The 25586-nt window shown below is 39.5% G+C and overlaps 2 pseudogenes; one reads left to right on the forward strand and one right to left on the reverse strand.

The window, feature by feature from the left end:
* Positions 1-12341: 12341 nt before the first annotated feature.
* Positions 12342-13373, reverse strand: LOC100022337 (transcription elongation factor A protein 1-like; annotated as a pseudogene).
* Positions 13374-23394: 10021 nt separating this feature from the next.
* LOC100028981 (pre-mRNA-splicing factor 18-like) lies at positions 23395-24743 on the forward strand (annotated as a pseudogene).
* Positions 24744-25586: the final 843 nt, after the last annotated feature.

The raw sequence follows: 25586 nt of genomic DNA on the forward strand, positions 1-25586 counted from the left end.
TCTTAATTCACACCTAAGAAGGCTTAAATTTTTGATTGTCACACCTGAGTAAGTTCTCACCTCTTTGCCTTTGTAAATTCACAACTTGCCTGACCTTTATAAGTACTGAGCACCCTTTTGTATTAGATCTAAAAATAGGCACAGCTTAAGAACTTTTGCCTTACTATAAGTATGGGTTTAAGTATCTTTCATTGTTCAGCAAGGAGTTTCTTCCCCTAAAGCAGGCTTAAGTAGGGGTGGAGTAGAGGTCTTCACATTTCTGATCTAAGTTTCTCCATTGTTTAAAATGGGGAATGGTCTTAACCCAACCTTATGAAGTAGGGTCTGAGAATTTTTAAGGTTCACACAACTGAATCAGAAGCAGGGAGGTGCTCTAAACATTGAGTCCCACTCTTAGGTTCCACTCCATTTTTAGTTTTTTATTTTTTTAGGTAACTTTAAAAGTGGAGGTAGGTGTCCCTAGATGTTTCAAAAAGCACTTGAAAACATGTCATTCTTGGAAATGACTGCAATTGTCTACAAATATATAGGGAGTGAAATATCACAGCATTTTCAACTCCATCTGACTCTGGTCTTTCTAAATCTGACAGCTAGGTACAGGGAGACAAAATATAGATCAAAGCAAGCTTCTGAGCATTCTGATAAATGGAAGGAAGTTTCCTTTTAGTTCCTTTTCTCTCAATGGTAACCTAGTGCATGCTATCAGCAAAACAAACCAATTTTCACTCCCTTGCATTTTGACTTGGCATCCGAGGTCAGAACCATAATATAGTTACAATCTTGTATGAGTCAAATTGGGACTAGGTACCCATTGGACTTAGGGGGACCAGGGTGGGGCAATGGGAAATACAGGATCATGTCTCCAAATACAGCTTTCACCATATTTTTCAAAGAGTTGTCCGAGAGCCATATGGGGTAGAAATGAAATGGTAAGAGGCAATATGGCATAGTGTACTGGTTCTCTAATGTTATAAGGTTGCAGTAATTCTTCAGATTTTGAATGTGGTTGCAGATAAAAAGCCAGTATAACACAAATTTTACTTGACCATTATACCTACTATTGTAAAGGGTAGGAGAAGGGAACAAGCATTTATTAAGCACCTACTATGTGCAAGATATTATGCTGAGCACTTTATAAATTACTTGATCTTCATGACTACTCTGGAATGTAGGTGCTATTTTCATTTCACAGTTAAGAAAATTCTAGAAATGAAGACTGGACTTGTGATTTCTATGGCATAAGGAATCCACCATCCTTGTGTAGAAACTCAATTTCTCCCTCTCCTTCTCTGAAACTTAGTCTTAGAGATACCCAGGGAAATCAAATGTTAAGGGCGTCTTATTGATATCACCCAATCAGTATAACAGAGGTAAGTATTTGGAGAGAGGATTTTTCTGGCTTTGAGACCAGATCTTTCTACATATTGCTTATCATATGATAAGCATTATATTTATAAAAGATTTTGCATGTTATATTAATATATTGAATTTGAAAAGAACAAAAAAAAACTTGACCAAATACACTAAATTTATTGAAGAATAACTGCACGTGAGTCTCCAGTGCCCTTGGAGTATTACTGACTTAATCATTTGGTATATTGATTTTTTTTAACTTGGGAGAATATTATTCTGTGGACAAAAACAAAACAAAACTGAGGACTATATGTATAAAGGGTAGAATGATGAACTTGGCATCAGTAGAATCTACTCAAGTCTCATGTGCACCATGAAAATTTATGTATGACCTCCTAGATAAAGAAGGCTGAGAATTGGTGCTCTCCAGGGTTCTGAATTAGTGACTAACCCTTAGCTTTGTCTCTAGATCTACCTTTTCCCACTTTCACTCTTTCCGCCTCTTTGCAAATAAAGCTGCTAAAAGTCATGTTGATTTAAGCTGTAATATTTTTAAATTGGTGACCACAATTACTTTAGAATTCTCATATTTAGCATAAACCCTAAATTTAATATTACAATGGGGGATATTGCAGATCCCTCCTCAAGGGTGTATATATGAATCTGCCCATTTAGAAACTGGGTTTGAGCTTTTAGCTGCTGTCCTAACAATTTTCTCCTCAGTTCTCCAAGCTTTAGTCACAATTGCTTCAGAATAATAGTAGGCAGACAAATGTGTTTGGATATTAACACTAATTTATTAACATAATTTATACCTTTAAAATAGCAAAACTAACATACAAGAACAATTTCTATACTATCAAAATGCAAAGGATCTGCCATTTTCTCAAACACTAGACACCCTTAGTTCAAAACTGTTACAAACCCAGATTTTTTAGGGAAGTACATAGGAGCAGCTCTCCTGAATTTACTTCTTTGTAACTGCTAGAAGCAGGCAATGAGGGTACCTAAATCAATATTATCAATCAATATGCATTTATTAAGCACCTACTACATGTTAAGCATTAGGGGTACAAAAAGGCAAAAGACAGTGCTGTCTTTAAGGAGGTTGTCATTTCATGGGTGAGACAATATACAAACTATACATAGGATGAATGGGAATTAGTGATAGTGATAGTGGTAGTCTCTCGGTGACTGAGAATGACAATTGTCTTTGTGCATTGCCATCTATTGATGTACCCTCATGTGGCTTTGGAGTCCAAAGGCTGAGGCGCAGAGCCTGTGGCACACGGGGCATGAGAGGCTAGTTGTTACGGGAGGTGCGGTTGTGGCCTGGTGTCCGCGTTCACGTGCAGCAGCGAGACGTCGACGTCGCTCATCTTCAAAGGTGGTGGCGGCATGGTGAATGTGGGTTCGCCAGCTGCTTCTGACAGAGGCAGCGAGTTCTAGTTGCTTTGGTGTCATGCCAGCCCACTTCAAGTTGGACTTTAGCTGCTCCTTGAATCTTTTCTTTGGTCGGCCTTGTTTCCTGAGTCCAGCTGACAGTTTACCGTAGAATACCTGTCTTGGTATTCGCTGTGGGTCCATGCGGATGACGTGTCCAGACCATCGTAGCTGGGCTTTGAGGACCAGGACTTCGATGCTGGTGGAGTTGGCTCTGTCGAGGACTTCCTGGTGGGTAATTCGGTCCTGCCATCGGATCCTCATGACTGATCGGAGGGAGCATTGGTGGAATTGCTCCAGCTGTTTCATGTGCTTCCGGTACAGTGTCCATGTCTCACAGCTGTACAGGAGCGAGCTGAGGACCATTGCGTTGTACACTTTGAGCTTCGTGGCAGGGCTTACACCGCTGTGTTGGAGGACTTTGCAGCGCAGCCGCCCGAGTGCCTGGCTGGCCTTTTGGATCCTGGCATTGATCTCGTGGTCTAGGGACCCGTGTTGGCAATGGTGCTGCCCAGGTACTTGAAAGTGTTGACATTAGAAAGCTGCGTGCCATCGATTATAATGCATGGCTGGTTCGTTGGCCTCCCTGGTGCAGGTTGGAACAGCACCTCTGTTTTGCTGAGGCTGATAGTCAGGCCAAACAGTTTTGTTGCGGTGGAGAACCTGTCCACAATGGTTTGGAGATGATTTTCTTGGTGGGCCATGAGAGCACAGCCATCTGCGAAGAGAGCTTCCAGGATGAGTCTCTCTGTTGTCTTTGTTTTGGCAGTCAGGTGACGAAGGTCAAATAGTGAGCCATCCAGTCGGTATTTGATGTAGATGCCCAGGTCTAGATCCATCACAGCATGTCGTAATACTTGGGTGAAAAATAGGTTGAATAGCACTGGAGCAAGGATGTAGCCTTGTTTCATGCCATTGGAGATGTTGAAGCGGTCGGAAGTCTCTCCACCAGATAGGACTTCCCCTGTCATGTCGACATGAAAGACCTGGATCAGTTTGACGAATTTTGCTGGGCAACCAAGCTTGCTGAGGATCACCCACAATGCATCCCTGTTCACTGTGTCGAACGCCTTTGTCAGGTCTATGAAGACAATGTAGAGACTCAGGTTTTGCTCAAGGCATTTTTCCTGCATTTGCCTCACCATGAAGACCATGTCGATGGTGCTGCGATCTGGTCGGAATCTGTGATTCAGGCAGGTTCTGCTCTGAGACAGATGACAGGAGTCTGTTGAGTATAACACGGGCGAGGATCTTTCTGGCAATGGAGAGTAGTGAGATGCCTCTGTAGTTGTCACAGGCTGCTTGTGAGCCTTTGTTCTTGTGTAGGGCTACGATGGAGGCATCTCTGAGTTTTGGGGGCATGTCTTCCTCTTCCCATATGCTGGTCAGCACTATGTGGAATGCCTGGAGCGCCTTTCCATTTAAGGCCTTGTACACCTCGGTTGGGATCCCGTCTTTACTGGGTGCCTTGCCTGCACTCATTTGTTGAATGGCTTTTTGGACTTCCTCTATTGAAGGAGGGACATCAAGTTGTTCAATGGTGTGGTTTTGGGGGATCTGGTCAAGGGCGCTTTGGACGACTGAAGAGGGTCGGTTGAGAAGCTGACTGAAGTGTTCTTTCCACCTGTTGTTGATGCCTTTTTTATCTTTTATGAGAGTGTCACTGTCAGAGGATAGCAAGGGAGTGGTGGTGGGTTTTAATGGCCCATAGACAGTTTTGAGGGCACTGAAAAATTGTAGTTTTTCATATCAGCAAAATGCTGGATTTCTTCCTTTTTTTTCCCACCATCGGTCTTGCATCTTCCTGATCTCACGCTGCGCCGTGGCTTGGAGAGACTTGAATCTGTCCTTTTTAGGAGCAGAGTTTGGATTATTTTGCCACTCCATAAAGGCTTTGTTCTTTTTGCTCAACAGGTCTTCAATAGCAGTGAATGGGAATTAATAGGGGGAAAAGGCTTTAGAATTAAAAGGCCCTTAGGGTAGGCTTCCTCTAAAAGATGAGATTTTAGTTGGGACTTAATGGAAACCAGGGAAATCAGTTGAATTGGAGGAGGGGAAAACATTCTAGGCATGGAGGATAACCAGAGTAAATGTCCAGAGCTGAGAGATGGAATATCTTGTTCAAACAATAGCCAGGAGGTTGGTAACACTGGATCAGAGTTCATGATGGTGAGTATGGTGTACAAAAACTGGAAAGTTAAGAGGGGACTAGGCTATGTGATGGAGGTAGTCATAATCCAATGGTATCAGCCCTCAGCAAAGTTTTTACTGCCTAGGAATTGAGTCTAGAATGATAATAATTTGGGAAATGGACTCCAAACCTTATTGGACTTTTGAAGTCTTTTCATTTTTAAATCCTGTGCTTCCTTGATGTCAGCCAAGATACGGTTATAAATTCCATCTCAGAATGGTGAATAGCACCCTGATAAAGAAGCCCAGTGCCTTTCCTCTAAACTAACTCTGGTCATCAGTTGCATCTCCCTGACAGCACCCCACCAGCTACATGTATCAGAGTGGGAAAGATACAGTGAAGTGGCAATCCAATAACCTGACTCATTGCTTTATTGGTTGTCGTGTAAAAAAAAAAAGACTTCTTCTCAATGATAATTTTGTAGCCTGCAAAATAGCATTTGCAGCAACCAAGCCTTGGGGAAGGGGGCAATAAAACCCTGAAATTTGGTAGAATTGCAAATACTTTGGAGAGAACTCTCTCAACAACAAAAAAAAAAAAACCAAAAATGCCAAAAAAAAGAAATGCTGTTGTAAGAAAACATTTTTTATTGTTCATATTTTGAAAGTCTGACCCAACAGACCACTGATTTCAAGCAATATTCCATATAACAAAATTGAGGTAACAGAAACAAAGTCCTGTGGTTCCTTATGGAATTTGCTTTGAATGTGAAACTTTCTACTTTCCTGCTTGTCTCTGAAGAATATGCTCTCCTTTGGGATCATTAGACTGGATCTGGAGGTGGGTCTTCCCAATGTACTACAAAGGGGCCAAGTAGTATTCTATTACTTAAGGCATCTGAGTCTGGACTAGTTTACCTCAATTCCTCACCTGTAAAACAAGTGGAAGGAGGAGATGGCAAACATGGTTAAATGGTTTGTCCAAAGTCACATGACTAGTAATTGTCTCAGGACAGATTTGAACTTGGGAAGGTTCCTTCCTGACTCCAGGCTTGGCTGGCATGCTACTTCACCCAGCTGCTCTTCAGCCAAAATAAACATCTTTATCTCCAGAGGAGACTTCTGAGGCTTTAAGAGATCTGCGTTAAACTACTGAGTAATTTTCTTTGACCATATTATGATTCCATGATTTTTATTTCTTTCTCCCTGTCTTAAATTATAAAGCATAGACATCATAGAGGTACCTCATTTTAGATCACTCGATCCTGATAATCCTATGAGAGAGGAAATACACCTTCATTTTGTAAACAAAAAAGTCTCAAAGGTTATGACTTCTCTTCTGTGGCCCAACTATTAATATCAGGATTCAAGCTTAGTTGAATTGGCTGCTCCCCATTCCTGAGTGCCATCGCTTCAACACCAACTCTTGAATCTTAAACTTCTTTTAAGATATAGTTGAGACCACAGGTGGTATTGACTACCTTAATTCCTTTCCCCTTGCTTGAAGTTAATTGTTTACATATGTTGCATTTCTTTAGGGTGGGGATCAGGCAGGAGAAGAGAACAGGTATTAATGGACACAGGTGCTATTAGCCCCATTTTCAATTTGAGGAAGCTAAGACCAACAATGGTTCAAGAGACTTGCTCAAGGAAGTACAACTTCCCATGATTCTATTCACTGTGGTACCTAGCTAACTCATAAAATGAAAATCCTTGAGAGCATGGTATAGTTCATTTTTGCCTCGTGATTCCTATTGCCTAGTGAAAATTACAGTGCCTGGCACATAGGTGATTTAATAAATCCTTATAAGGATGAAGGCACTCTCTCATGAGCACAGCTTTATAGTTAGCCCTATCAAACTTCATATTGATAATGTCTTATGGAGCAGTTAGGTAGCACAATGGATAGTGCCAGTCCTGGAGTCTGGAGGACTTGGGTTCAAAATTGGCCTCAGAAGCTTCTTAGTTGTGTGTCCTTGGGCAAGTCACTTAACCCTAATTTATAGAAGTATAAACCTGAGCAAGGAATCCTATGGTAAAGATTCTGAGGATGGAATTGGGAGAAGGAGAGAGCAGACAGATTCTTCTACCAGGTACAAGATATTGGTCCTCAAATAACCATAAATAAAACTTGTGGATGTCAGCATCCTGGTTCAAAGTCCCATTGGTCTGACTTGGGTTTTTGTATTAACTCAAAGCCCTAGCTCCTGTTCTATTGGATTCTTCCAGACATTATCTGCCTTCACTTTCATCTCCTATATATCCTTAAAAATCTGAGTTGTTCTCTGAGAAATATTGGTTTATTTAGAACCAACAACACCCAACCTTTCCCTACCCTGATTTCAGACTAAAACCAATTACAACCATTGCTGTTACCTATTTATTTACTTATTTTTGACCACTCAGTCCTCTCTTACAGCCTTGGGTAATAGGATCCTATTTATCCTACCTCAGAGCCATCTTGAAATCTGTTTAAAAGCCTAAAGGTGTATCTCAGGTGATATTTAATGTTCTCTATCAGGACATGGATCCTGATTTCCAGATGTCTTGCATTGTCATTTTCCTGTTGATCTGTGACAGGATTTTTCTTTAGTGAGAAGGGACTTCAGAAGGCATTAAGCCCAACCTCCCTCACTTTTAACAAAAGGAAATAGAAGTCCAGGGAGGTTAACTAATTTGTCTGGGATGACAGAGATGTAGTGTCAGGTGGAATTTGAATCCAGTTTTCAACTCCAAAGCCAGTTTTCTTTCCATTAGACCTTGCCACTCAAGTCATATCTCTTCTTTACATTTAGCACCTTTTGAAAGATGAAAATGATGGAGGTATATTGACTTCTTTGCAAAAAGCATAGCAGCTGGTAGACCTCCAGCCAGATTTTTAGACTCAAATGATTAAAGGATACCACTTCTTAATCTGAAATTGAACAAATGCAATCAATCATAGGACCCGTTTTCTATTTTTCTGAAAACTTTCTTCACTGGAGATCAGTGTAAACCTCCAGGGACAACTTCATGCCCAAGGAGGCCTCGTAGACAGATACACTATCTTGCCTGTATTCGACATTATTCATTGAATAGTTTGCTATGTCATGGTAATCAAATTATTATATTCTTATTTAGAGCACAACTGAAATTCATGCAAAGCTTACATTTCAAGAACTAAGGTCCCAGGATAAGCAAAAACAAACTATCAAAGTGGAATATTTCTTTCCATTCTACACCAGGAAACCCAGAGATGCCATGAACACATTTTTGGTGAGGTACCAAACTTAAGGAAGCTAGCTCAATCCAGACTTTTAAATGAAGGTCTTATTAGCTAGGAATCTTTCAGGTAGGAATAAAAGAGGTTCCCTGGAACAAGCTTTGGGAGATATTAAAGTAGACATAAGAAATCCCCATAAGCCCAAACCATGGGGAAATATGACACAACCCCTCCAGCTTTATTAAATGACTTATTACATAGGTTTAAATACATGGACCATATGCAGTCCACAGTTCTGTTGAGTGCAGCCCAAACCAGATTAAAAAGTAGTTCATAGCCAATTTTGATGTATTAATGGAGTTTTAAAAAAGTGATTTAAAAGTCATCCTTATGTTTTAGTTTTATGCCACTGGCTCATTCTGTTTTCTTACTAGTTGCTTTTTTTATCCTTTTAATTTTTTGGAGTTCTATTTTAATATAAAAGTCATTGAGTTTCTTATTTTAAAACATTTTTGTAAGGGAGAGGGAAGAAAACAAAATATACATACATAAAACCTGCTGACTTATAATCTTTATTTCCCTATTTTCAAAGAAATAAAGTTCAATAATAATGGGAAAAAGGCCAAAGATAAATGTTCTGTCTATAGCTTTTTGCCCTCAACTGGTCAAAAGAATTTTATTAGCCAGAGATCAAGTTCATCTCCTGGTCTTGCCAACTAATCAGAAAAATGGAATTATGAGAAGGAAGAACTTTTTTACTTGTCCAGAAAGATCAGAGGCAAGATATTTTTTCCTGCTTGAGCCAGAAGAGGAAATGTTGGTAATATATACTAAGTGGGGAGCCTGAAATTCTCCTTTTATTTTAGTCAATTTTGTGGGGAAAATGACATATATGGAAAAGAACTATACTTTAGAAGGATGGGATCCATATTTTTAGCCTTATTTTTTAAAAGATAATTTATTTTACATTACATGTAGCTTTCCACATACATTTTCTGAATTTACAAGTTCCAAAATTTTTCCTTTTCTTCCTTTTCTCTCCTCTCCAAGAGAGGGTAAGCAATTTGATCTGGGTTATAAATATATCATCATGCAAAACACATTTCCGTATGCATTTTTGTAAGGGAATAGTCACAAACTATAGGGGGGAAGTCTGCTTTGGTCTATAGTCTGACTCAAACAGTTCTACCTCTAGAGAAAGATAGCATTCTTTGTCATAAGTTCTTCAGAATTGCCCTAGATCATTGTAGTTGTGTGAGTAGCTAAGTCTTTCATAGGTGATCATTCCAGTCTTGCTGTTAATTGTGTGCAATGTCCTCCTGGTTCTGCTTATTTCACTCTGCACCCTCCCTGTTGATCTTTACAGCTTTTTTGAAATCAACCTGCTCATCATTTTCTCATAGCACAATGGTATTCCATCATCACTATATACCACAATTTGCTCATTCATTTCTCAATTGATGGACATCCCTTCAATTTTCATTTTTTTACCAGCACAAAAGGAGCAATTAAAAATATCTTTGTGCAAGTTTGTCCTTCTCCCACCCCTACCCTTTTTAAAATTCTCTTTGGGACACATACAAAGGATATGTGCAATTATATAGCCCCTTTGGCATAGTTTTAAATTGCCCTCCAAAATGGTTGGATCAATTCACAACTTCACCAACTGTGTTAGTATGTGAATTTTGCCATATCCTCTCCAATGTTGATCACTTTACTATTATTTGCCAATCTGATAGGTGTGAGGTGGTACCTCAGAGTAGTTTTAATTTGCATTTCTCTAATCAAGAGTGACTTAGAACATTTTTTTCACATGATTATTGATGGCTTTGGAAGTAATCGTACTCAGACAATAGGGACAGAGTTTCCATTAATAATGATAAATTTTGAGGACTCTGAATTGGAAAGAGCAGGGTGAGAGTTAAAAGTGGAGAACTAAGACAAGAATTCATTCTAATTGTAACCATATAAAAGAAATAGGTAGAAGGAACAAATGAAATATTGGTGGCATGCCTTATGAGTTACTACTTCAGAATCTGATCAAGCTCTTATTTCTCAATATGGATACCCATTCTGGCTAAGAAATTGAATGGTCTATCAGTGGACTATAGATAAGATACACAATTATAGAGGTTAAACGATCTTAGCAATCTAGTGTTTGATAAATCTAAAGATTCCAGCTTTTGGGATCAGAACTCATTTGACAAAAACTCCTGGGAAAACTGGAAAACAGTATAACAAACTAGGTAGAGACCTGTAAAAAGTGCTGAGTTTTTACCAAGGCTTTCTATACTGGTGGCACTTAAACAGTTTTTCTGCATTATATACTTTTAGTGTTTTAGTAGTGTGAGGCTAAAATGCCTCAAATGTGATTCCTGGATTCCCTGATGCCACTTCCATTTGTCTTTACACATTCCCTCTTCAAAATAGTCACAAAGACCAATATTTCGAATACTTCAGAAATGTCCCAATTTGACTTGAATATACTGTGGAACTGTGGAACCATCCTAGAGAGCAACATGAAGCCAGTGATGTCCTGGCTACTTACTCCCCACCAACTTGGTTTGTAAATATAGTCTTTAGGAAATTCTTGTGCATAATATGGGAGAATCATATTTACCCAAAAGAGTGGTTCTGGGGCAGGTAGATGGCTCAGTGGACCTAGTCCAGAGACAGGAGGTTCTGGTTTCAAATCTGGCTTCAGACACTACTTTAGCTCTGTGAACCAGGAGAAGTCACAACCCCAATTGCCTAGTTCTTATTGCTCTTTTGCCTAGAATCAATACTAAATATAGATTCTAAGATAAAAGGTGGTTGTTGTTTTTGGAAGAATCATTGACTCCCCAGTACAGGTCACTTTGTGGAAGTTCTCTTACAGAGTATTTTTGGTAATTTTGAATATAAATCCTCTGAAGTATATAATCCTATCAGCATTTATTAAGTGCTTGTATTGAAAGTCCTCTGTTAAATCCTGGAGATAAAGTGATAGGACTGGGGACTGGACAAAGGATCTGTGATTTCATTAGTTTAAAGAAATTTTCTGTTAAGTCCTTAGTACTTTCTCTGTGACTGTCTTAGAGTTGCTTGAGGGTATCGAAAGCATTAGATTCATAGGCATTAGGTCCAGCCCTCTGACTTTACGAATGAGGAAATTGAATTGAGAAGTTAGCGAGGACTGTCCAGTGTCCACACCATCATTACACGTCAGAAGGAGGACTTCAACTTTGTCGTCTTGGTTTTGTAGTCAGCTCTCTCTCTCCATCACTCCTCAGTACCTCTTAGACATTGGGAATGTGAAGACAAAATGAAACGTTCCCTACCTTCAAGGAATTACTATTCTACTTGTGAGGGGAGTGATTAAAAACTAACACAGAGAGATCTTCGGAGAGGGAAAGAGTGAGTTCTAATATGTAACTGGATAGAGAAACCTTGACCTCTGGAGCCTCTGGAGAAAGCCAAGGATACAAGAGGTGATAAGTGGGAGTATGTGCATCAGGCATGGAGGCAGAACTGCGATTTAGGCTAATTGAGGCAGAACTTAAAATTCATAGATGTTAGGTTAAGTCATATAAGCTGCACAGGTAGGTTGGTGTCAGATCAAGGGACTTTCATGGGCACACTGAGATCGTGGGAATCCTTGAATTTTCTTTCTTTTTTTTCTTCTCTAATCATTAAGGTTTATTTAAATCATTTTGACCAAAGTGAGATGCTAATTTAAAAACTGATATCTACAAAGTAGATAAGCTGTCCAAGCATTATTTTGTTACTACACTTCACTTGGTAAACCTCAAATTACACTAGTCTTCTTCTCCCTTAATATTAGTAGGAACATGCTGCTATGGAAACAAATGCAAATTCCACTTTCACATTAATAGAGAAGAGAAGTAAAAACTCTTGTGTTTCAGATTGTAAAAAAGTTAAAGTACATTTTCCATTGGTTATGAAAAACAAATGTTACCAAAAGCTTAAATTGATAAAAGTTTAATGTTGACTTATAAAAATGAAAAAATAGTTTTAAATAAACACCATACAATTGAATATCTGATCTAACCACTGACTAACTATAAGAAGGCTTTTAAGAACGGGATGGTTGTGTCAAAAACAAAAGATGAACCCAAAGGATGATTGTCCCTTTAAAAATCTCATTTTCAGGGAAACTAGATCCTTGGCCTAGTTTTTAAAGCTAATTACTCATCTTTCAAAAGCATCCAGGTATCTTTCCCAGTTCCTTCTTCTAACAAAACTTCCATCTATTTCCACATTCATTGCAAACAACAAATGTTGTCATAGGTTCATCAGCACTGCGAGTTTGAACCCATGTAGAGGTACAGTTCTTACATTTGCCACATGTAAACAGGTCAGTTTGGGTCCTGCCTGTCTTGGCTATTTGGTGTTCTCTAATTGCTTCTTTGGTCAGGTTTTTGCGCATCTCTTTAAGTTCATCGCTAGCCATTTCCTCTGCCATCATTCTAGCAAATCAATCTGGAGGTATGTTCCCACACTACGGTTTTTCCTTAAATTTGGATTCTTTGCATCCTTGAGATCTGCTATTCTACTTTGTACCCCACTTTTATATTTCATGTCTGTGTTCCATAACTCCTGATAGATAGCTTCCTCAATTTGAGATCCCAGTTCTTCATCAGCCCCAATAGGTAGCTATGTAGTCATCTCCTGTTCTGAGGGCTGCAGCAAGCATCTCTCGGCACTTCATTCGAACTGAATCTGAAGTGCTTGGTGCCGGGGAAAAGATGGAATGAAGGAATCAGAAGCATTTGTTTCTTCCTTTCTGTTGCTTGCATTGCTACTGGAGCTGCTTTCTTCTTTTGTTTCAGGGCTGTTCCGGGAGGAGATGGCAGGTTCTTGTTTCTTTTCATCAGAATCTTTATGGTCCATCGAGCAACTTTTTCCAGGATTTGATGAGGGACTTTGCTAAGGATGCAACCTCTTCATCTGTGCTCTGCTTGCGTATCACATTTACTGACATTCCAGTTCTTGTGGACTGCAATAATTCCAGGGTCATGGGAATATTCTTAAGTTCCTTTAGTAAATCCAGTGCCCCAGCCCAGCTAATGAGTCAAACTACCATTTGTTGTTGTAAGGGAATTCCTTTTCAGGTATGGGTTGAACTAGATTGCCACTGAGGTCCTTTCTCAATTCTTTGATTCTTTGAAAACTTGTTAGTCACGTTCTTTTTCTGCACCATCTTATCCATCTTCCTAGTGATGTGAATGATCTTGTCCTCCATGGCTCCAGCAGGCTTTGCAATCCCACCCCCCACCCCGTGGGGCCGGGACGTGGGAGAAGCCAGGCAAGAGGGCAATGTCAAAAGAGTGGGCAAAGGAGAGGTGAGCAAGAGTCTCCGGAGACGTCACAGACAGAAGAGCCACAAGGAAGTCTGAGGCCCAAGTCCCTTCAGCAACAAATCCTTGAATTTTCTTGAAAGAAGAAAGTAACATGGGAAGATCTGCTTTTCTAAAAAGATGATTTTGGCAGTTGTGTGGAGGAGGGATATTCTACAGTGCCTTTGAGGAAGCACTTTGAATAGCTGATCAAATCTGTCAAAAATGCAACCTGTACTTTGTCATAACCCAGAAGGGCATTGATCAACCAATCAATCCAACCAGTCAAACCCACATACATCATCTTAGCAGATGAGGATAACTGACAGTCCTCAAATTATCAAGTGAGTTAGGGGGGATCTCCCCCAAGCACACGAAGACTTGCCTAGTCAGAAGGAGTGAGAACAAATTTATTCCAATGGCCATGAAGGCAACTGAAGAAGTTGCTGTGAATTGCTTAGAGCTTTCAGTTATTGATGATGCCCAGGCTATCCACTTGATCTGGAGCCAACACCAGCCATCCTGACTTATGTCTTCTCTCAGGACTTTGACTGAAAGAGACAATAAAGCTTATGACTTTGTGATTTTTTTATTTTTATTTCATTTAAATGCAATTCAGTGGAAAGTCAAGATGTCATCTTGTCATGTAATTTATACATTGAACATGAAGGACAAAAGATGTCAAGGAGACCTACCTTACTCATCTTTTTCATTCTCTGAAGACTGCGATATAAACCAGGTCATGATTTCTTGCCTAAGATTTCCAAACAACTCTGGTGTCCACCAGTTTTTAAACCATGTCTTCTCCAGTCTATAAAGTAGAATGATCAGAGAAAGGGTAGAGGCACAAGAAAGGCCATTCTCTGCTCCCTGCTCAGCTGGACTAAGCAAAGTTTGTTATAGACTCTCCACAGCAAAGACAATTTAAATACCAGCAATCAAAAACCTACAGTCAAGTGACAATCATATTTTCTGTGACCCCAAACTTGACCCTTATCCCTGATGACCTATCTTCAAGAAATTCCAAATTGACCTTGGTCTCAGTCTAAATAGTTTGAATTGACTATGGCTTTTTCTTTATTTCTTCCCAGTTAAGGGAGCCCTGGTGCAGACTTGGGGCTATCCAGGAGAATGCTCTGGTGTGCCTGAGGACCCGATAGAGAAGCTGGTGCATTCAACTTGGGGAGGAGGCTTGTGAAGGGAACAATCAGTTGCAGGGATTGGTGTCTTTTTTTTTACTTCAATCCAATTATTTAATAAATATTTATAAATTAAGAAATGGTCTCCAATGAATTTTAATCTTAATACTTTGGCAGTGGTTCCCAGGTCAAAGTTTATCAAACCCCCAATACACAAAGAAATACATATGATTAGGCTTATAATTCTCCCAAAGATTTCCCAAAGCTCCCAAATCACCCGGATACTCTTTTCCTGTATAGTGAAAAAAGGAAGAAAAATACTTATGCTAGTGACCAGATTTGTTAATAATCACTTGTTAAAAAATACTCCAAGTTTTATTATGTTTCTAAAGTACCTTTCCACCTCAGAGCCCAAGAACTATAGCAAGATATTAGGAACTCCTGTGCTCTCCCTTTAGGAGCCCCCATCCTCTGGGGAGATATACAGCAGTCAATGACTCCTGCCAGTGACACAGGGATGACATTGTTTCAATATTTCCAAGGGTCTAACTCACAAGTATCTTTTGCAGAAATTTTAGGTAGGACTTTTCTTGGTCCTAAAGATGTTCTATAAGGTGTGTGAGGTCCTCAACATTAGTGGATCCCTCATTTTTCTCTACAAGGTTACCCCACATGGAATTGGCCTTGGCAATACAGTCATGTATCGTGAACTCAGACTTGACAGTTGTGTAAAAGATTTTTACTCAAAGCCAATGTAAAGAACTCTCCATTGACATGGCCCCCTTGTTGCCTCATTTAAGGACTTGTACTGAAATATTTTGTTCTGTATATGTTGATGTTTGATGTCTAACATGTTAAGGACTAGCTGAAGCAATGCTCTGCTAGTATTGTAAATATAAGATAAATTTAATAAAGCAGTCAAGTTATGAGGACAATATTGTATTTAAAGTAAAGACTTCCCCCTGCCTTTGCCTTAAAATAGGGATGATATCTAATCTTATTTTCTAGTCTTCAGACAATGTTTTCTGTAGCTCTAGATTTCAAAAACCTTTTCCTATTATTTTCCCTCCTAGTTAATTGACTCTCCATTACCTCTTCCAGCTCTTAAATATTAGGAGGGATCTTTGTGTATAGTGAATGTTGAGCACCAACTTTACCACCCTGAACTATGTAGTTTTGGGCAGAATGATTGCCTTGTCAATGAGTATTTTTGCCCATGGGTCAGGTCAATTTATAGATAGTCAATTTATACTCAGTTCAATAAGGATTTAGCCTGTCAAATGCTCTTTAGGTCAATCAGTCATAGAATCACTGATGGAGGCAACTGAATTAACTGACATTTTTCTAATGCAATTAAATGATTAATGTTGCTTTTTTTTTTTTTTGGAGGACAAGTCTGGAGACTTCTTCCTGTGAATTTCAAAACTACTCAATCCTATTCAGACCATTCTTTAGAAGATGGGATTTAGCTATTTCCTGATCAATAACAATAGAGATACTTGGAATAACAGAATCAGGTCTTGGAAACTACAATCTCCACCCTACTCAAGGTAACAAGATCAGGAAGGGCTGCAGCAAAACTCAAGATTTAATTATTTGAGAATATGGCCTTCAACAGACATGTGCAAAAAAGACAGACCTCTGGGCAGTCCTAGGTCAAGCTAGAGCCACCATTGGCACATGTGAGAGACAGGAAGTGAATTAGAGGACAGCTCAGGAGTTCTGGGGACTTCCTGTGTGGAGAAAAGGGTGGTTGTTTGGAGCCTGGTGCGTGGAGTGGAGGAGCCCTCAGACTTTCTCCATTTTTTGGTCATATGAGTGATAGGGACTGAGCTCTTTTCTTTGCCTAAGCTATCCAAGGTCTTGGGCCTTTGGCCCAGCCTAAGCAGAGGGGATATTTAAGCCCTATTCCCTTCTCTCCCTTTCCCCACTCTCTCTCTTTCCCTCTAATACTTTTCTTCCTCCTGTTTGTAATTAAAACACCATAAAAAGGTTAACAGCTGACTTGAGTTTTCATTTAGGAATTACGTAGCTGAATTCCTTGGTGACCTTTAATATATATCAATCTTTTAAAGTGATTTCCATGCTACATTCCCAAGACAACTGCTATTCGCTAAGTCACTATAGGATCTATGATCTTGCTTTAAATAATGTAAATATTTTGTTTTATTAATATTTTCCAATGAAGTCAGCTGTTGGACTCCTTGTAAAGAGAATAGCATCTTTATGATTAGCATATATGGAGCTTCATGGATGACAAAAGCTCCACAATTCCAAGTGAGTTCTAATGTTAGCCTCCTCAATGATCAACTTATAGGAGTTTATATTTTGTGCCCATGAGATATGGGAGAAATAAACTATGGTAGATTTATAGTAACTTAAACCTTTTATCTTTTTATTTTTTAATTAATTTTTTTTAAACCCTTACCTTCCATCTTGGAGTCAGTACTATGTATGGGTTCCAAGGCAGAAGAGTCGTAAGTGCTAAGCAATGGGGGTCAAGTGACTTGCCCAGGGTCACACAGATGGGAAGTGTCTGAGGCCAGATTTGAACCTAGGCCTGGCTCTCAATCCACTGCAGCTGCCCTCTTTTATCTTTTTAATAAAACCATCTGACTTTAGTGAGACAATACATGCCTGTATGGAGCAATCAGTCAAGGAGAATGTAGTTTTCTTATATCCTTATGACAGAAGTATAAAAGATTGGTACAAATAAATGGCTATTTGGAATGGAAGTAAAATGGCTAGGAAGGGTACTTGAGAAGAAGAATGAAGCCAACTCTAGCTATTCCTCCCTGTTCTCAGCATCTACAAAATGGGGTATCCAATGGGAGCTTTCATAACTCTTATCAGACTTGGTGCTCTTTTAATGTTTGGCCTCCTTTCTAGGACTGGATCTTTACATGTCATTAGGAAGATGAGATCATTTCTGCTAGACTCTTGCCTGGAAGAGCTGGTAATATTTCTGTTTACTCTTTTTTTTTTTAAACCCTTACCTTCTGTCTTGGAGTCAATACTGTGTATTGGCTCCAAGGCAAAAGGGTGGTAAGGGCTAGGCAATGGGGGTCAAGTGACTTGCCCAGGGTCACACAGCTGGGAAGTGTCTGAGGCCAGATTTGAACCTAGGACCTCCCATCTCTAGGCCTGGCTCTCAATCCACTGAGCTACCCAGCTGCCCCCTCTGTTTACTCTTAAATGCTTTACCAATATTATGGAATTTTTTCCTTTAAAAAAAATCTTATCTCCAGTGGTGTTTGCAATCTTGCATTGCTTTGAAGGCTTTCTGATTTCTTCTGGTGTCTTGTTTTATGTCAAAGTTAAGAAACAGAAAAATCCCTTTGTACTTAATTTTGGATTATTTAGGTATTTTTTCAGATTTGAAGAGAGGGCCCAGGTCTTCAAGTGTTGTACTACATGCTAAGTAGAATTAGGAAAGGCCTGAAATTGCTATCATTTCTGTCCTGGCTTGTGGCATGATCACATCCAGAATCCTTGTGACATGATCATAGAACAGCCATGATGTCAATAACCCTAAATTTTTCTAGATCTCTTTAGGTAAAAATCAGATTTGACCTCTGAATTTATACATGTAGAAATCTGACTTGATAAACAAGCTGTTATCTAACATGACCTGGAAGATATTCCAGATGGCTGGAATATAACAGTCACATGGAACCTGATATTAATGCATCCATGAAGAGAGAGCCAGAGAGTCAGGGCTAGGTGACTCTGGCTTGTCTCACCTGAACCACAGGGATAAGAAGAGAAGATTTGGCCATTTCTGGCCCAGCTCATTTCTTAATGTATTTTCTGGTTTGGGTGCAGTGTTCCTTATTTAAAACCAATGTATCTCCACCTATTCTAGGTACCCCTTTCTTTACCTGGAACTATAATAAAGCAACAACTCTGGACTTCTTAATGACTTTGACTTTTGACCCAATTTGAAGTCCAGTTGTACAATGTAATTAAGAATCCATCCTTGAATTGGCCTGGGATAGATTCTGGTATAGATTGCCCTACAAATAAAGTTACTCTTTCCTCTTCAAGTAGTCCTGGCTACTGCCTTATAAAGTCACTCATACCAGAAACAACATCCAGAGGCAAAATTTCATGTATTGTTTGATAAGATTCCATTCAAACTAATTCTTCCCCTGAATTCTAGCCATCATGGCAGCTTAAGGTGGATAAGGAACTTTTGCAAATGCCTGCTCCGAATAATTGAGAGTCTAGTGTTTGATCAGACTTTAATAAAAATGGATTTATCAATCCCTTTGAATGTTGATTCAGTCTGGGGTTATGCCAATATAAAATGGTTGGATCCTAATCATGAACTCTGTGTAGGATTGGCTTTGAGATGGAGGCAAAATAATTCTTTGTGTAGCTGTTTGGACTAGAAGGGGGAAGTAAGGTAACTGGTAATGGACTAAAGTGTCACAGTAAGTATTATACTTATGCTCATGGCAGCCAAAGCTGCTTGTCTCTATTGGAGAAGGGTTTTTACATTTGTTTTAGACTTTTGCTGTTTCCTACATCTCACAATCTAAAAGATCTAAAACCAGAATCACAATAAAATGGGAATTAGGAGGATATCTTTGCATTTAATCCTGAGAATTTGTAATCTTGTCAATATTTCCTCATGGTACAAAGACTATCAATAGTATGTGTTTGACATTTTCTCTCTTTTTTTAAAAACAAGGTCTACCTCTTTTGACTTGATTAGGACAGACTGTTTTCTTACAAAAGTATCATCAATACTATCTTTATTTTCTTTTGAATGCCAGTAATCCTTAGACTTTCTGAATGTCAGGGTTTTTTGTAGTCTTCATTTTTAGATTTGCCTACTAGGATATCTTTGTTCTAGTTTGGGTTCTTGTAGTTGGAAAATAGACTCCACGAACTTCTTGCATCCATCAAGTCTGTTGATGGCTTCCTAAATAGAGAAAAGAACAGTTACAATTTGGTGACATACAGTTTAACTAGAAGATTCTTCTGGTCAGAAGCCACATAATTATGTCAAGGCAACTGGGAGGTACAATGGATAGAGCAGTCAAAATAGACCTAAATTCAAATCCAGCCTCCAACTCTTATTAGTTATGTGTGACTATTTTCCTTAGCTTGCAAAAGGGGGATAAAATAGCACCTCAAAGTTGTGGTGAAGAAAAAATGTTCACTATTATTATTGTTGTATGTATATCTGAACCTTGGGCTGGGTACTGCATCTGGGGAAGCATGGAAGTGTGTGTGTGTTTTTTTTTTTTTAGGGCAACCTGTGATTTTTATCTCTCTCTAACTTTTACTAATTATAATTTGACAGTGTCCAAGATTAATTTCAATCATTACACAATTATTGTTCTTAGTGCTGGGGATACAAATAGAAAAATCAAGAGAATCTTTGCTTTCAAGAGCTCAACCTACAATTGGGGAGACTTGGCTACAAAATGGATAGATGGTTATATTCCACCATGCTGGATGAAATATTTGGGGGTGCTAAGATGATATCAAAAGGTCAGATTCCTTGAGTCTGAAGGGCCCAATTGGAAGAAAAAGATGGTAAGACCTGGTAATCCTCCATCTTTCCAGAAGTAATAGAGTTGAAGGTTCCTAAATTATCTAAGTCATGTGAGCAATCTTGCTGCTCAAATGAGTTCTGAGAGATCTAGGTCAATAGGAAGGAGTAGAAATTAAGAAAAAAAGACAGATTTGAGTTGATTTCTCATCACTGTTACCATTTTCTCTTGCCCACTCTCACCAAGGAGACAAAATAAATTGAGGTCAGGGAAGTCAATTTATTTGTAGAGCCTAATCATCACAGCCTGAAGATCAGAACATTGCATATCCTAACATGGTGAATCAGGAACTGAGGGTGATGAAGTTGGAAATCATTTGTGGAAGTTGCGCCAAAGGAGTTCCATGGGACAATTTTCATATTAACATAGTAACCTTCAAGTTCAAGAACTTGATCTTCCTTCTTCCCTTTTAATATTATAAATGACCAACCTCAGAATCCAAACGAGCTCATGATAGTAAAGCAGATGATGAAGGTAAACTTGACTTCCATGAATTCTGGTCATCTAGAAGGTGGGAAGGGCCAGGCTATCACATCTTCATGTTTCTTTTAAAGAGTACAAATTTACTAAATGATCGTGAACAAAAGTGATTGGATCGATGATTTCAAACTTGATATGGCTTTCGTAGACCTTAGTCTATTGGTCCCCATGTTGGAGGGCTCACTGTTCTTGAAGGAAGAGTCCATTGCCAAACTGGACTTATCGCCACAACGCCTAGTTGTCCTGCTTTTGACTGTTTAAACTTCCCTAAAGAACAAGGGCAAAACCCAAAGCCATCTTATTTTCACTAGAACTCATGGGATTATTTTTCATGCCTGACTTTCTGAAGTATTTGAGATCCAAAATCCAGAGTGAAAGATTACTTGTCTGCTGGGGCATGTTAATCTTGTAACTTCAAAGTCTTCTCTCTTCACTTCCCATCCCCCTCTCCTAGGATTTCAAGCTACAGGTAGCCTAGGGATAAGCAGGTATGGTACTCTGGGTGATGTAGTGAGGTTGGTCCATTTGTATCTTTGAATGTTCTTTGGAAGAAAAGAACTTCTGTAATCAGTAATTTGAATAACCTCTGTCCAATAAGGTGACATTAATGATGTCTAGCTCATCTGATGAGACTTCATAACTTTGGGATATGATTGTCTCAAACTCTTGTCATACACTCCACTGAGATCTTGCATAAATATCTGTTCTATCAAATTCTATATTAGTTTTAGTATCATTCTCGATTTCAACCTTGACAAACACAGCATTATTACTGAGATCTCGCCCTCAACCTCCACAATCCCTGCATCCCAATTAACTAAAACCTTCTTGACCCTGATGCTGGACCCCTGGTAGATTTTTGCATTTTTCTTGCTCTGGCAATCTTGATGGGAATGTATGTATTCTTTCAAATAGGACTATCACTTTGACTTGCTGTCATAGTCTTATATTAAATGGCCATATTGGACCGAGTTGCCTCATTTAAAACCTAGAATGATTATTTATAAAATTTGATGACATCAACACTCTGGACTTCACCAACTGATCCAGTATCTGTATTGGATCATCTGAAGTGGTAACAGTAGCCACATTAGGTGACAACACATCTTTTTCAATGCATAAGGCAATATCTATCCATCAGATTGGTGTTGTATACCATTTAAAGGAAGATTATTTAAATTTGGGAGTGTGAATTACCATTCATCAAAAAAGGGAAAGTATCTCCTTCTATATGTTTGGAAGTCAAGATAACAGTAATTATAACATGTACTTTATTGGGATTGATGAATTCCTGCCTGGAATATTGGCCAACTGTAATTGGTTAGGTGACTGTATTTTCTTCCTCTACTGAAGCGGGGTATTAGCTAAGCCTCAATAACATCTTTGTTGCTCAAAATCATTTTATTTTTACCATTCTCCCCCTAGTTTGGACATGCATTAGTTAACAAACATTACGTTTGCTTATGTAATAGTTCTGTAGTAGATGCTGGGGACACAAAAGATTTGGGTTCAGACTAGGAGAATGAGTCACTGAAGAACGGAAGGTGGCCTGTGGGTTTGAGGGGGTAGGATAGGCCCTAGCTCACAGGAAGGGGAAGGCATTGGTTTGTCTGTGACATTGATTAGAAATTGATGACTTAAAAAATGCTTATCTCCTGAAGCAGAAGAATTTTTCACAATGTTAGTTCCACCAAAATTTTTCTTAATAAAAGGAATAATCGATCAGAACTCCTTAAAGACAATTCCACAATCATATAATTGATGCTGAGAGGTACTAGGAGCACAATTCAGATTTAATATTAGATCATTTTTCAGGGTTTACTAGGGACTTTCTCAAGGGGAAGCATCAAGTCACTGAGGCATGTTGAAGCTTGGTGTACCTGTACATTTTGTATAGGCCTTTATGATTGATTTATATGCTGGCTTCATGAGAATAAGTTTCTGTGAGTGGGAAAGTTCTGGGCTTGGCTTGTAGCTGTGGTTTTACTGGCAGTTATGTGCCTAAGTAAAAGTTAACCCATGGTAGTCTTTTGGGATTGGGTTTGAGGGTCTGATCTTTTGGTGATATTTTGGGGAAATAGAGTACAGGTATTTTGCTCTTGTATTATTCCTTCTGAGGTTAGGGGGAATAGCAATCATGTCAATTCCATAGGTAAGAGATGTTACTGAGAGGAGTCATGCAAGGGGGATTGAGTGGGTAGTCACATCTTGCTAAGGGTCCCTCTGTGGCCTCCTTAACTACCACAAGTGACTTTGTCAAGACATCATGGCCTGATGGTTCCCAGCAGAAACACAACCCATCTCTCTTTCAGCTGACAGGACTTGTAAGGAGCTTACTACCTACTATTCAAAGTGACTTTCCCAAAGTTCACAAGTGACTACTTGTGAACACCTACTTGTGAACTCCAGTGGTGTCTTATTAGATCCAGGATCCAGTATAAGAAGAGGCATTTGGGAGATCCACTTTAGAGTTGTCTGAGGCTTCTGAGCTAACCAGAGGCTGCTGGGAGCAGTTTCCCTGGAGTTTGGGGGACAGACCCAGCACATTAGAGACAGCTCTGAAGGAATTGCAGACACATCTTGGAAAACTTGGCAGCCTCCACTTTGTTCAGAAAGCAGTAGATCACCAAAGTAGCTAAGGAGAAGGACAAAGCCCATCTATCTGAAGCACAGATCTCAGAAGAACAGCTTTTCAGGGAAGCTAAAGAAAGAGGGGAGATCCCTGTGGGGGATCTGGCTAAAGGTCTCCAGGGCAGCCAAAAATGGAGAAACTTAAAGCAGAGATCGGTCAGAAGCGCAAGCTGGTGGAGGACCAGAATCTGCTTGGGGAAAGGAAAAAAATACTTCAAAAGTAGTGAACTTGGCAAAAAAGAAGAGGAGGCCTACTTTGAAAGATCTGGCTACAAGGTACAGCCAAAAGAGGAGGATCAGAAACCATTACCTTCACCCAATCCAGTATTAGAAGTGGAACCAGCAGAGGAAAAATCGCCTGTGACTCTTTCAAGGCCACAGGTCCTCAGGCAGTTCAGAGAAAGAGGAGAACCAGTGAGATTGTTTGGAGAAACTGACTATGACACATTTCAACGTTTAAGAAAGATAGAGATTCTCACACCAGAGGTTAACAAGGGTTTAAGGAACGACTTGAAGGCAGCTTTGGATAAGATCGATCAACAGGACCTTGATGAAATGGCTAGTGGTCAAGAACCAGGAGAAAATGACACACGGAATGACCTGAAAGTCCATGAAGGAAAACACCACTTTTGAAGAATTAGAGGCTTTGGGAAAATCCTTAGGAAAGGGGGATGATCATGATCATCATAACCAAAGCCCTTAAGTTTCTCCTTGGAGTTTGGGCTAAGGAACTCAATGCTAGAGAAGACCATGTAAAACAAAGCGTTCAGGGCAAACTGAACAGTGCCACCCACAAACAGACAGAAGCCTATCTGAGGCCACTCTTCAGAAAGCTACAGAAAAGGACTCTTCCTGCAGATATCAAAGAATCAATAACAAACATTATCAAGTTCTTGTTGCAGAGAGAATACATGAAGGCCAACGATGCTTTGGATGGCCATTGGAAGTGCTGCCTGGCCAATTGGAGTCACCATGGTTGGTATCCATGCCAGAACCGGTCGGGAAAAGATTTTTTCCAAGCATGTTGCACATGTTCTAAATGATGAGACTCACAGAAAATATATTCAGGGCCTGAAAAGATTAATGACCATTTGTCAGAAGCACTTCTCAACAGACCCCTCAAAATGTGTGGAGTACAATGTCCTCTGACAACTCTTCTCCATGGAGCTATGAGACCCTAAGACCCAAGGCCTTTTGGGGAACTGCTACCAGGAATGAAGAGGACAGAAAGGATCAAGGATTGGGAGCAGCTGATTTCTTCATAATTTATTCCTTGGTTCATTTAGATAATTCTGTTTGGTTCTTGCATCTGATTTGATAGCAGACTCTTGATGGCTGTATCCTATTTGGATTTTATTAGTCTCAAAATCAAGCCCAAGGCTTCCCCCACACTTTGCATATACAGACAACAATCATTGTGGGACTCCTGTTGGACTTTTTCCCCTCAGAGGTGGAAGTTGTTGGCAAATGGTTATAGAAGGAAACTGTTGAAAATGACTTGTAATTATATCTACAAAATAGGATCATATTCAATTTATAATTACATAAATGTTATAGAAAAACTTTTCTTCTTCTTCAATAACAACCTCCCCCCCCCCCCCCAATCAGCATGCGTTAGTGACATCTTAGTGAATTCCTCAAATGTGTCTGATTTTTCTGGATTCCATCAAAGGCCTGGCTTTTAATTTTGTGATTCAATTGTTTTTCTTTGGTTTCTGATCTTCTTTTTTCAGATTTTCTGGGGATAATACCTTCAAGAAGTTGAAACAATCAGGAAATTGGGATTTTAAAAATGAAGGAGCCATATCTTACTATGCAAATTTCTAAAGGAACGTTATGATCTCTGCCTCTGAGATGATGAAATGAGGTTTCCTGTGGGAAACAGGATCCCAGCCAAGAGTGATGAAGTTTCAAAAACTCCTGGGTTTTGGAGGCTGGGATCATCCAGGATCCTGCCACACCCTTTGAATCAGTCCCATTTTTGTGACATTCAACCACATAGTAGCAAGGAGCAGAGTGCCAAGCTGGTGGTACTTTTGCTATCTCGAGTGTTCACTTAATGATAGGATCCCCTGGTTCCAAATGACCAGATAAAGAAGGACTTGCTCTAATTTCTTCTTATCTGCCCCCAGGATGCACCTCTCCCCCCAATGACCCCCCCAGATTAGTTAGCTTGAAAGTGAAAAGCCCCAAATCTGACCTTGTCACAGGAGAGCTTTCCCTGAGGGGAAAGCCCAACCTCAGCATCTCAAACTCACCATAGACCTTAAAATAGTTTAGATGGGAAGGGCCAATCTCATAA

This window comes from Monodelphis domestica, chromosome 5 (genome assembly GCF_027887165.1).
Source record: "Monodelphis domestica isolate mMonDom1 chromosome 5, mMonDom1.pri, whole genome shotgun sequence".
Lineage (NCBI taxonomy): Eukaryota > Metazoa > Chordata > Mammalia > Didelphimorphia > Didelphidae > Monodelphis > Monodelphis domestica.